This window comes from Miniopterus natalensis, chromosome 2 (assembly GCF_054644295.1).
Source record: "Miniopterus natalensis isolate mMinNat1 chromosome 2, mMinNat1.hap1, whole genome shotgun sequence".
NCBI classification, from domain to species: domain Eukaryota; kingdom Metazoa; phylum Chordata; class Mammalia; order Chiroptera; family Miniopteridae; genus Miniopterus; species Miniopterus natalensis.
The window spans coordinates 105413582-105426166 of NC_142082.1; the positions used below are offsets into that span (position 1 = coordinate 105413582).

The 12585-nt window shown below is 36.6% G+C and overlaps 1 pseudogene; it reads right to left on the minus strand.

The window, feature by feature from the left end:
- Positions 1–3426: 3426 nt before the first annotated feature.
- LOC107546416 (FUN14 domain-containing protein 2 pseudogene) lies at positions 3427–11143 on the minus strand (annotated as a pseudogene).
- Positions 11144–12585: the final 1442 nt, after the last annotated feature.

Here is a 12585-nt window from a genome sequence, read left to right on the forward strand (position 1 = left end):
AAAGTATGTTAATTAGTCTTTAAAGGGTTATTGTTCAGGGCAGATCAATTCTAATAGCATTTTGTATTTTCCTAGTATCTTTGAAACTTGAAGGTCTTCGCACAGTCATACTCTTATTTTCATTTTTTCACAATCCCTCTGAGGAAGGGAGGAGAATGGGATACAACAGATGGGGAAACTGTGACACAGGAAGGGGAGGAGTTTGGCCCTAGTCACTCAGCCAGTGACTAAACTTGGCTAGGTTCTCTAATGTGCAAATTATTCCATCTAACCAAGGCACTAGATCTTAGTGAATCTTAGGATTTTCCCCCCTGTATTTACTGGTTAGAAAGAAATTTGAGTATCTCAAAACATACTTTTCCCGGCAAATAACAAGTCTAAGGGTGCTCTACTCATTCTCTTTGATATGTATGTAACGAGAAACCAGGTAGAAATCCTGAGAGCGGAAACTAAATTTGCAGACAATTATCCAAGAGTTCTCCTTACACTGAATCTGAAATTTAAAAAAATACAAAGCCGTATAAGCATGTGAATTCTCTAGACAAATTGAGTTCAGACCTTGACTGTCAATAGCTACTTAACTCATGCAAATACCTTAGCCTCCCTCAGCCTTTTTCCTGCCTCATAGGGTTGTCAGGTTAAATAAGGAAGTGGATATAAGAACAGCCCTTGACTGTTAGTAAGCTTTCTAGTCATTATTATTAAGACGGTATTATTTGCATGAATCTTCTTAGGAATGCAACTGTTGCATAAAATGATAAATACGTTTCAACCCTAAAACTAACTCCTTGTAATAATCCTCATTTCCTTTTCTGATAAGAGTACTAACCTGGTAAATCAAGGAAGTGCCATTAAGACATAGTGCCTTTTTATTTTTATTAAGGCTTATTATAAAGTCCCTTACATTATTTTTATGGACAAGATAGAAAAATATAAGCTAAAAGATATCAAAAGAATATCCCTGTTATATTGGAGGGAGGTCTTCAGGCACATGCCACAAAACTCTGTTCTTGACCTGTACTATTCCACAATTTAATCAATGCCTTCAACAAACATTAAAAGAAACATCAATTAAATTTCAGATGGCATGAGGCTTAGTGGGATTGTTGATTAATATCATGAGCATCAAACCAAGGTTTTAAAAGGTCTTAAGGGGCTCAGATAACGAGCCAAAAATAATCAAAATATAATTTTACAGAGATAAATATAAAAGTTCTAAACTTACATTTAAATAATTATCTGCACAAGTAAGCTTTGGAGATACTTCATTAACAATAACAAAAAAAAGGAAAGAAAGAAAGACGGAAGGAAGGAAGGAAGGAAGGGAGGGAGGGAGGGAGGGAGGGAGGGAGGGAGGGGGGAGAAAGGCCACCATTTGCCAAAATTATCAAGCTAAATACCCAAATGAACAAACCTGGTATAAAAGAAACCTTAGACTTTATCAGATAAGGAAGGTGGTAGACTTATTATACTTCATAAATACTATTTAATAACTGGGGTCTATGGATAGGCTTTAGACAGTTCTCAAACTCCCTGTATGGTCTATGTAAATGAAGAATTTCATGTCTATATTATTTTAAGTGAAAAGGTGCATAGTTTTTATTGGACTTCCAAAGATGTCTTTGACTCCTCTCCTGTCAAAGAAAAATAGCTTACAAACCACTAATCCATTCTTTTGTGTTCAGTTCTGAGCACTATTTTTAAAGAAGAAATGGATTTAAAAAAAAAAAAAGTGCCAGCTAGTAGAGCCCAGGATGGCAAACAGCTTGGAAATCATGTCCTATAAAAACAGTTGAAGAAGGTTGGATACAGCATGGATAAGAGAATTTGTCATGTAACATTCTTTAAACATCTAAAGGACATGTGTGTGTAAAATGGATTAGATTTATTCTGTGTGGCTCCAATGATCAGAAGGGTAGAAGTTCAAAGACAGATTTCAGCTTAATATAAGCAAGAATTTGCTAATTATTAAAGCTGCCCTAAATTATAATCAGTTGTCCTTGTGAGCCAGTGAACTCGTTATAGGGAATGTTCAAGCAGAAGCTGACAACTGATCTTTAGTCAGTGCTATTGAAAGGAATTTTCATATTGTACAGTAGGTTACTCTGGATGACCACTAAGGACCCTTTATACTCTAAGAGTCTTTCATTCCCTGATCCTTGTCAATGTTAGTCAGATTTCTTAGTACCATCACTCCCTCCCACCATCCCCAAATAAGAATAAGAAGTGTTTTTAGCCGTGGCCAGGTAGTTCGGTTAGTTGGAGCATTGCCCTGATGTGCCAGGGTTGTAGGTTCCATCCCCAGTCAGGCCACATACAGGAGTCAACCAGTGGCTGCCTGGATGAGTGGAACAACAAATCCATGTTTCCCTCTCTCCCTTCTCTCTTTCTAAAATTACTCAATAATATATCATTATTAACATTTCATGATGAAAATAATTTATTTCACATATGCTATTGCCACCATTCTTAATTCTGAATATCTGGAATGCTACCTCTTTAAAACTCTGGTTCAAATGTTATGTATTTTATACTAACTGGATAAAGAAATAGTAGAATTAGCACAGAGGAGCTATGACTACCCCTAATGCTTTGACAAGAAGTCAAGAATACTTCACATTTCAAAGCTTAAAACCGTTTGTATAAAATAAAAATTCAAGAGCTTATTCCCTATCCCACCTAAAATCACTTATTTTACCATAAATAAACCCTTTGGGAATAGCCACAAGATGCTTTATCCTGTATGGTGGAAACCCTTCACCCCCAGATAACATCTTAAGGCCCCTAAATGATTCATTAAGTCTGACTGTCCAAAGATGTATCTATTAGTTGATTTCCCTAAATATTTTCCCACCAAACACAATATCTTCAGTTCAGCATATATACATTTAGCACAAGTTCATTCTATACTCATAATTTTTCAATTATAGTGCTTATGCTGCCATTTTGTCAGGATAATGATAGCAGTTATAAATACCTCTCCTTCTGTAATCTAAAACCAACTAAAAAAGAAAGTAGACACCAAAATATTTCATGCTTAAAGGCAAATGTATTTAGTGCCTTTCCATGAAGCGCATAATAAGGTGTCTACGTGCCTGTTATTCCTTTTCCGAATCAAGTTTGGGACAACCTTTGAGGATCCACACATCCTCCACAGTGAGCCATCTGGCACTATGTTCTAGTAAGCATCTTATGTAGGGGGGAAGGAACATTCTAGCTGACCTACAGATTAGTCAAGTGGGGAGTTTTCTGGGAGGAGAGCTAATGTCTATGGTGTCTTCCGCTGTTGTCCTGAAGCTCACTGTAGGACATATCACTTTGTACCAACAGATGCCTATAGAAGTCATTCAGTTACCCTACAGCAGGGAGGAAGGCACAGGAGGAAAGGAGAAGGAAGAAGAGGAGACTCTATGTCCTACGATGGAGTTAAGAGGCTGGTAGGTGGAAAAACCAGGAATAATGGAAGCAAAATTGTCCTCCTGAGGATGCCATGCCAAGCAGAAAGCCTCCCCAAAAATCCACCAGTCACAAGAATCTTCTTCCTCACAAAGGACACATCTCCTCAGCTTTGCTTTTCACCTCTGTAGATATGTGGTTGCTCTTCAGCTGTTCCTTGGCTTTCCTCATGTCCTCTCTACTCGTTGCCAGTCAACTTTGATGTACCCGGTATGGTTTGCAAGCTGAAGGAGAAAAAAATCTTCCTCCCACAGCTGTTGCAGCCAACTTTCCAACCTTCTGGAATATGAAATTCGTGTACCATCCAGTGACACCTCCAGTGAATAGCTGACTTGCCACGCTATACTTTTCAGCTGAGGGCCCAGATTCCTGCCTGAACAGCTTGCTCCACCATGGCTGCTGCTTAGCAAATTCTGCAAGGTCCAGTGACTCAAAATGTCCTTGAGTGGACAAGGCCGTTTCAGCGAGCTGGTCTGCTGATGACACGCTTGGATGCTCCGAACAATAGGACATGGAGTGGCGCACAGTCATCCCTGCAATCTCAATAAAAATTTTTAAAAGTGTTTTTACCTAGTTTGTGCTTTTTTAGTTACATTTAATGGCGCATATAAAAAAGAACTTTCCTAAAGAAAAAACAACAACTTAAATAGAATCATAAAACAGTCTCTTAGAAGAACCTTGAAGAGCCATTAGACATAATCTAGTCCTATTCCCCAATGCAACCACCTCATTTAAAAATAGGTAAAGAAACTGTGGCCTAAGAAAACCAAATTATTTGTACCAAAATTCTTCTACTAGCCAGGCATGTTAAATCTACAGAATTACTTTTAAAGCTGACAAATGTTTGTTGAGTTAAAAAGACTCCCAGGCCCAATAGGGAATTAATTCTGCCAATGGAAAGGATTTATTATAAGATCACATTATTGTATACCAACTCTTTTTCATAATTCAGGTTTATATTAAACTGTACATGGATTATTTATACCTTTTCTCTCTCTTCTCAGCCTACTATCTTTTAAGCTACTTATATATTTGATTAAGGAGACAAAAATATAAAGAAACTTAGTGGGGAAAATGAAGGGTGAAATGCTGGGGTAAAAATTACTGGCTAAAATTTGAATTTTGGATGATCCTTTGATTTTATTTTTCCATGTTATCTCTTCTGTCATTATCAATTAATCCACAATAATACATTGCATGATTTATTGAGAACCTATTGTGGTGATCATCCAAATAGCCATTACAGAGATTATAAAAGCTGTGCTATGCCTCCACCAATTTTTTCATTAAGCTTAATACACCCTTGAAGAAGGTTAATGTTATGGTCAAAACATCATTTTTCTTTGTTACTGCCAGCATGAAATGGAAATAAACTTGTACTTGGGCTCTGGTGTTTGTACATCCCATTCAGAGGATAAAACTAGCTCTGTTCTGAATATTCAATAGGTGATGAGAGATTAGCAAATTTCAAAATTATGTGTAAAATATTGGTGAAGGACCAGAATTGATCAAAATGCATAAGTTTTAAAAAATGAACATCATGCAAACCTACAGTTAACATCATACTTATTAATGAGAGACTAAATGCTTTCCTCTTAAGAACTGGAACAAGACAAAAAAATCTGCTCTCATCAAGTCTGTTCAACATTGTACTGAAGGTTCAAGACAGGACAATTAAACAAGAATGGATTGGAAAGAAAGAAGTAAAACTGGGCCCAGACGGGCATGGCTCAGCAGTTGAGCATTGACCTAGGATCCAGGAGATCGAGGTTTAATTCCCAATCAGGGCACATGCCTGGGTTTTGGGCTCGATCCCCATTTGGGGGGGGCATGCAGGAGGCAGTCAATCAATGACAACTCTCTCATCGTTGATGTTTCTATCTTTCTCTCTCCCTCTCCCTTCCTCTCTCTGAAATCAATAAAAGATATTAAAAAAAATTTAAAAAAGAAGTAAAACTGGAAACTATGAAGGAAATTAAGAATGACATAGCAGAAATAAAGAATGCATTGGAAGGGATAAACAGCAGATTAGAGGAAGCTGAGGGTCGGATCAGAGAATTACAAGACACGGTAGAAAAAAATAATCAGAGATCCAAAAAGAAAAAACAATTAAAAAACAGCAGGACAGTCTAAGGGAGCTGTGGGACAACATGAAATGTAGCAATATTTGCATCATAGGAATGCCAGAGGAAGTTGAAAGTAAGCAAGGGTTAGAGAACATGTTTGAAAAATAATAGCAGAAAACTTCCCTAACCTGGTGAAGGAAAAAGTCACACAAGTTCAGGAGGCACAGAGTTCCAAGCAAGAAGAATCCAAAGAGGCCCACGCTCAGACACATGATAATTAAAATGCCAAAAATTCAAGACAAAGAATCTTAAAGGCAGCATGAGAAAAGCAATCTGTTACCTACAAAGAAGCTCCCATAAGGCTGTCAGCTCACTTCTCATCAGAAACTCTACAGGCCAGAAGGGAATCGCATGAAGTGCTCAAGATAATGCAAAACAAATATCTGAAACCCAGGTTACTCTATCCAGCAAAGCTATCATTCAAAATAGATGGTGAAATAAAGAGCTTCCAGACAAAAAAAGGTTAAGAGTTTATCACCACCAAACCAGCATTGCAGGAAATGTTAAAAGGACTGCTGTAATAATAAGAAGAAATAGAGAGAGAAACATAGGCATAAAGAATTAAAATGGCAAAAAATAAGGACCTTTCAATAATAACCTTAAAGACTTTAAGGGAGAGATCAACAGCAATGTAGTCATAGCTGTGGACTTTAACACCCCACTGACTTCACTGGATAGATCTTCCGGACAAAAAGTCAACACAGAAACAGTGACTAAATGACACACTAGATGAGATGGATTTTATTGATATTTACAGGACATTTCATCCCAAAGCTGCAGAATATACATTCCTCTCAAGTGCACATGGGTCATTCTCAAAGATAGACCACATGTTAGGACACAAAACCAGTCTCTACAAGTTCAAGAAGATTGAAATCATATCAAGCATCTCAGATCACAAGGGCATAAAATTAGAAATCAACTACAGTAAAAACACTCAAAAACATTCAAATACATGGAGGCTAAACAACGTTATTAAATAATGAATGGGTTACCAATAAGATTAAGAAAGAAATAAAAACTTTCTAGAAACAAATGAAAATGAACACACAACAACCCCAAATTTATGGGACACAGTGAAAGCAGTCCTACGAGGGAAATTCATAGCACTTCAGGCTTACCTCAAAAAGCAAGAAAAATTTTTTAGTAAACTATCTAACCCTACAACTTAAAGAATTAGAAAGCTCCCCTGTGAAGCCATCTGGACCAGGGCTTTTGTTTGCTGGGAGTCTTTTTTATTACTGCTTCAATTTCATCAGTTGTTATTAGCCTATTCAGGTTTTCTGATTCTTCCTGATCCAGTTTTACATGATCTCACTCATATGTGGAATCCAATAAATAAAACAGACTGAGGAACAAAATAGATCCAGAGACACAGAAGCATGGAACAGACTGATGAATGTCAGTGAGAAGGCAGGGGTGAGGGAGTAGGTGAGGAGAGATTAATCAAAGAACTTATATGCATATATGCATAACCCATGGACACAGACAATAGTGTGGAGAAGGCCTGGTGCGGGGGATGCGAGATGGAGGGTATCAATGGGGGGGGGGGGTATCTGTAATACTTTCAACGGTAAAGATAATTTTTTAAAAAAATGTATATTTCAGAGAGAGGAAGGGAGAGGCAGAGAGAGAGAGAGAAACATCAATGATGAGAGAATCATTGATTGGCTGCCTCCTGCACCCCCTGGACTGGGGATCAAGCCTGCAACGTGGGCATGTGCCCTGACCGGAAATCGAACCATGATCCCCTAGATCCTAGGTCGATGCTCAAACCGCTGAGCCATGCCCGACCAGGCGTAAAGATAAATTTTTTAAAAAAGATTTCTTAAAAGAAGTAAAACTATGTCTATTTGCAGATGACATGATCTTCTATATAGAAAAATCCTAAGGAATCTACTAAAAACTATTAGAACTAATATCAAGCTCAGCAAGTTCACAGGATACAAGATCAATATACAAATATCAATTGTATTTCTATATAGTAGCAATGTACAGACCAAATATGAAGTTTAGAAAACAATTACATTTACAATCACACCACAAAGAAATTATTATAAATAAATTTAGGAAAAGAAGTGTAAAACTTATACTCTAAAAATTACAAAACATTGTGAAAAGAAACTGAGGAAGACCTAAATAAACAGAAAGACATCCAATGTTTATTGATTGGAAGACTTAATATTTTTAAGATGACAACATTCTCCAATTAAACTATGGATTCACCATAATCCTTATCAAAATCCCGTATTGGCTTCTTTGCAAAAATTCATAAGCCGATCTTAAAATTTGTATGGAATTTCAAGGGAATAGCAAACACAATCTTGAAAAAGAAGAACACATTTAAAACATTCACACTTCCTTATTTTAAAAATATACTACAAAGCTACAGTAATCAAGATAGGGTGATATTGGCATACAGGTATACATATAGGTCAGTAGAATAGAATTGTGGAGCCTAGAAATAATAATCCCTTACATTTATGATCAGTTGATTTTCAACAAGAATGACAAGACCATTTAATGGAAAGAATAGTCTTTTCAACAAATGATGCTGCAACAACAGGACTGCAACCGGCAAAAGAATTAAATTGAATACCTGTAACTTTACAACATATATGAAAATTAACTCAAAATAAGTCATAGAATTACACTTTTAACACACTTAGAAGAAAACATAGAAGTGAATCTTTGTGACCTTTAGGTAGGCAATGGTTTCTTAGATATGACACCAAAAAACAAGCCACAACAATAAAAAATAGACTTATTGAATTTTACATTTGGTAGAAATGTAAAGTGATGTAGCTGCTTTGGAAAACAGACTGGCACTTCCTTAAGAGGTTAAACACAGTTACCATGCAATTCTAGCAGTTCCAGCTGGAATTAGGTTATTGATATGTTTGATGAATGGAGATAAGAGGATAAAGAAGCTTAGGAATATTCCACTCAAAGGTACATACCCAAGAGAAATAAAATATAATTCGACACAAAAACTTGAACATTAATGTTCATAGCAGCATTATTCGTAGTAGTCAAAAAGTAGAAACAGCCCAAATATCTATGAAATAATGAATGGATAAATGAAATGTGATATATCCATTCAATGGAATCTTTTTCAAGCATAAAAAGGAATGAGGTAGTAATACATGCTACAACATGGATGAACGTTGAAAACATTATGGATAATCTGCCATTAATCCCATTCAGTAGAGGCATCATCTCAGACGTGGTTTGCATTTCTTTTTTAAAAAAATTGTATTGATTGATTGATTTTAGAGAGAGAGGAAGGGAGGGAGAGAGGAAGAGAAAGAGAGAAACATCGATTTGTTGTTCCACTTATTTATGCATTTATTGGTTGATTCTTATATGTGCCCTGACCAGGGATTGAGCCCAAAACCTTGGTGTATGCGAAAATGCTCTGACCAACTGAGCACCAGGCCAGGGCTAGTTTTCACTCCTAAAAGTTCAATTTGGGTCTTTCAAAATATCTTCCATGTCTCAATATATTTTTCTCCTACCCTTTGAACATAAGGAATAGAGTTATAATGCAATTCTAATATCTGCATCAATTCTGGGTCAATTTGGTTAATTACTTTCTTCATTATGGCCCATATTTACCTGCTTCTTGGTATGCTTAATAATTTTTTTAATAATGTCATTCATTGTGAATTTACCTTGTTAAGTTCTGAATATTTTGTAGTCCCATAAATATTTCTGAGTTTGTTCTGGAGCACAGGTATTTGGAACTGCTTGATATTTTCAAGTCTTGCTTTTAAAATTTGTTAGGCAGAACCAGAGCAGCATTTAGTCTAGGGTCAATTTTTCTCCATAACAGAAGATCCTTCTGAGTATTTAACTCCCTGTGAATTATGAGACTTCCAATCTGGCTGGTGGGAATAGGTACTATTCTGGCCCTATGAGTTCTACTTACTGTTTCCACAATACTTCAGGTGATTCTTTCCCAGGCCTGCAACAGTTTCCTCACATTTATGTGCTCGTGAATATCCAGCTGAATACTTGAAGGGTACCCTCTAAAGATCTCTAGATTTTTGTTGTTGTTAAGTCATTTTAACAACAGCAAGTCTGTGTAGTAGTTCTTTCTAATCTGGTATTCTACTTTGCAAACTTTAGCTGTCTTGGTCTCCCTGAATTCTCAGCTCCATCTCCTCACCTGGGAGAATCTGCCAGACTCTATATAGATTCCACCTTTCTGTGCCACCATCTGGAAATTCTCTCAAAGCAGTAAACTGGGCAATCATGAGGCTTATCTCATTTGTTTCCCATCTCTCAGGGATCATTGTTCATGGTCTGATGTCCAGTGTCTTGAAAATAGTTATTATTATTATTATTTTTTTTAATCCTCACCAGAGGATATTTTTTCCCATTGTTTTTTCAGAGAGAGTGGAAGGGAGAGAGAGAGGAACATCAATGTGAGAGAGTAACATCGATTGGTTGCCTCTCGCATGTGTACCAACTGAGGCAGGGATCGAGCCTGCAACCCTGGACCCTTCAGTCCACGGGTGATGCTCTAATCACTGAGCAAAACTGGCTAGGGCTGAAAATGGTTATTTTAAAATGAGAAAGAAAAGAAAAAAATGCTTATTATTCTTTTAAATCCTCACCTGAGGATATGTTTATTGATTTGAGAGAGAGAGAGAGAGAGAGAGAGAGAGAGAAACATCCACGTGAGAGAGAAACATCGGTTGCCTCTTGTATGCACACTGACCAGGTATTGAACCCACAACCTGGGTATGTGCCCTGCCTGGGAATCTAACCCACAACCATTTTGGTGTATATGACAACATTCCAACCAACTGAGCCACTCAGCTGGGGCAAGAAAATTTTTATTTATTTTTTAAAAATATTTTGTGTTTCAGGTGGAGAGTAAATTTGGTCCCTATTATTGCATCTTGATAGGAAGTGTAAATTCAAACTCAGGCTAAGTTTAGCAAAAAGCTAGAAGTATTTGGTTCACATAATCCAACTACAAAAAGGAAGTATACTGGCTTTAAGGTTAACTGGATCTACTGACTCAAATCACACCAGAACTCTTTCTCTTTCTCTGTCCCTCTATCTTTCCATTTCATTTATACTTCTATACACTGGCCACTTTCTCGTGGAGGTCATTGCCACTGTCAACATCAGAGCCAACCCTGACAGCCTGCATGCCAAGTACAAAGAGAGAACTCCTTTGCCATCTCCCACTGGGATAATTTGGTGGAAGGAGTGGCCTAATTTGGATGTATCCTATGTGTATGTACCAGCCACTAAGCCCGGGAGGGTACATTACAGAGATCAACCCAACAAACAGCAAAAAGGTGACTCTCTCATCATTGATGTTTCTCTCTCTCTCTCCCTCTCCTTTCCTTTCTCTGAAATCAATAAAGATATATTTAAAAAAAAAAAAAAGAAATTGCTGTGTCAAAAGTTTTAGAGAAAGCTTTCTTCATATTGTCACTTTTCTGACTAAAACATTTATGCCACTTTACCTTCCCACCAACAGTGGGTTGTATGGCACCTTTCGCCTCATCATCACCAACACTGGGTATTCTTTCTTTCATTGTTGCAAAGCTGACAGGGGAAAATAATATTTTATTGTTATTTTATTTTGAGTCCTTTGATTAGTTCTTAAATCAAACAGTTTTCATAGACATCCATTTATACAGTGACTATTTACTGAGTGCCAACTATGGAACAGGTATTATTCTAGACACTAAATGTTTATTAGCCTTTTCTATTTTTTTTATGACTTGCCTGTCCTTTGGTTATTTTTCTACTGAGGCATTTGTATCCTTCTTATTGATCTGTAAGATCTGTTTATTGCAAAGTTTTCAAAATTACTCAATGATATCAATTCTGTCACATACTTAGCAATATTTTTTAATTTGTCATCTGTTTTTAATATGTTGTTGATATAGGATTTTTTAATATGTTTGTGTCAAATCCTTTATGTTTTCTGCCTTTGATGGTGATGCAGTCTTCTTACTTTTCAGCTGGTCACATTTGGTATGTTAGCCAGTTTCTGTTTCAGATTCACCAAGTCATATGTAAAAATCAGATTTTGGCACGTATTTCTTTTAGGGTTTAATCTACTCCTGTTTCTTATAAGACTCCCCAGGCTACAGGCAGCAGTTCAAAACATGGTTTCTCCCAAAAGGCTAATTAAGAAAAGGAATACATAATTCTGTGTTTACTAAGCTCATCACAGACTTGGCTTATAAACAAATGCTCTGGTTGATGATGCTCTCTAATTATTAATTTAAGAAAACCTATGAATAGTGATACTAATAAGTCAAATAACACATTTATTTTCTATTTAGGACCTTTTAAATTTTGGTTTGCTCTGATGTGCTAGCTAACATTTCCTGGTAGTCCCAGGAGAAAAGCAGAACAGAATCTGCAATGTAGATGTACAAGAGCTGATTTTCTTATATAGACTCACTTCCCTTTTAATCAAGTATCCCACACATTCAGTCATAGTAACAAACTGGAACATAAAGACTGTGGCTTCTTGGCTATGTTAAAAGGGGCCACTTAGAGTTTGCTAGCAGTTTCCCAGCCCCAAATATAATTTTTTAAATAATCTGTAAAATGCACAAAAAATTTCTTCTATCTTTTGCTTGGCAAAAGTGGTGTTCAATATAACTTTCTGCAATGATGTAAATGTTCCATATCTCTGCTGGTCAAGATGGTAACCATTAGCCACATGTGTGGCTATTGAGTTCTTGAAATGCAGCTAGTGAGACTGAGAAAGTAAATTTTAAAGCTTTTATTACATTTTAATTAATTTAAATTTAGATATCCACAGGTGTAGTGTTATCAGATTTAGCAAATAAAAATATAGGATGCCCAGTTAATTATTTTATTTTTAAAATTTTTATTGATTGATTGATTTTAGAGAGAGAGGAAGGGAGAAAGAGAGAAACATCAACTTGTTGTTCCACTTATTCATGCACTTATTGGAGGATTCCTGCATGTGTCCTGACTGGGGACGAAACACACA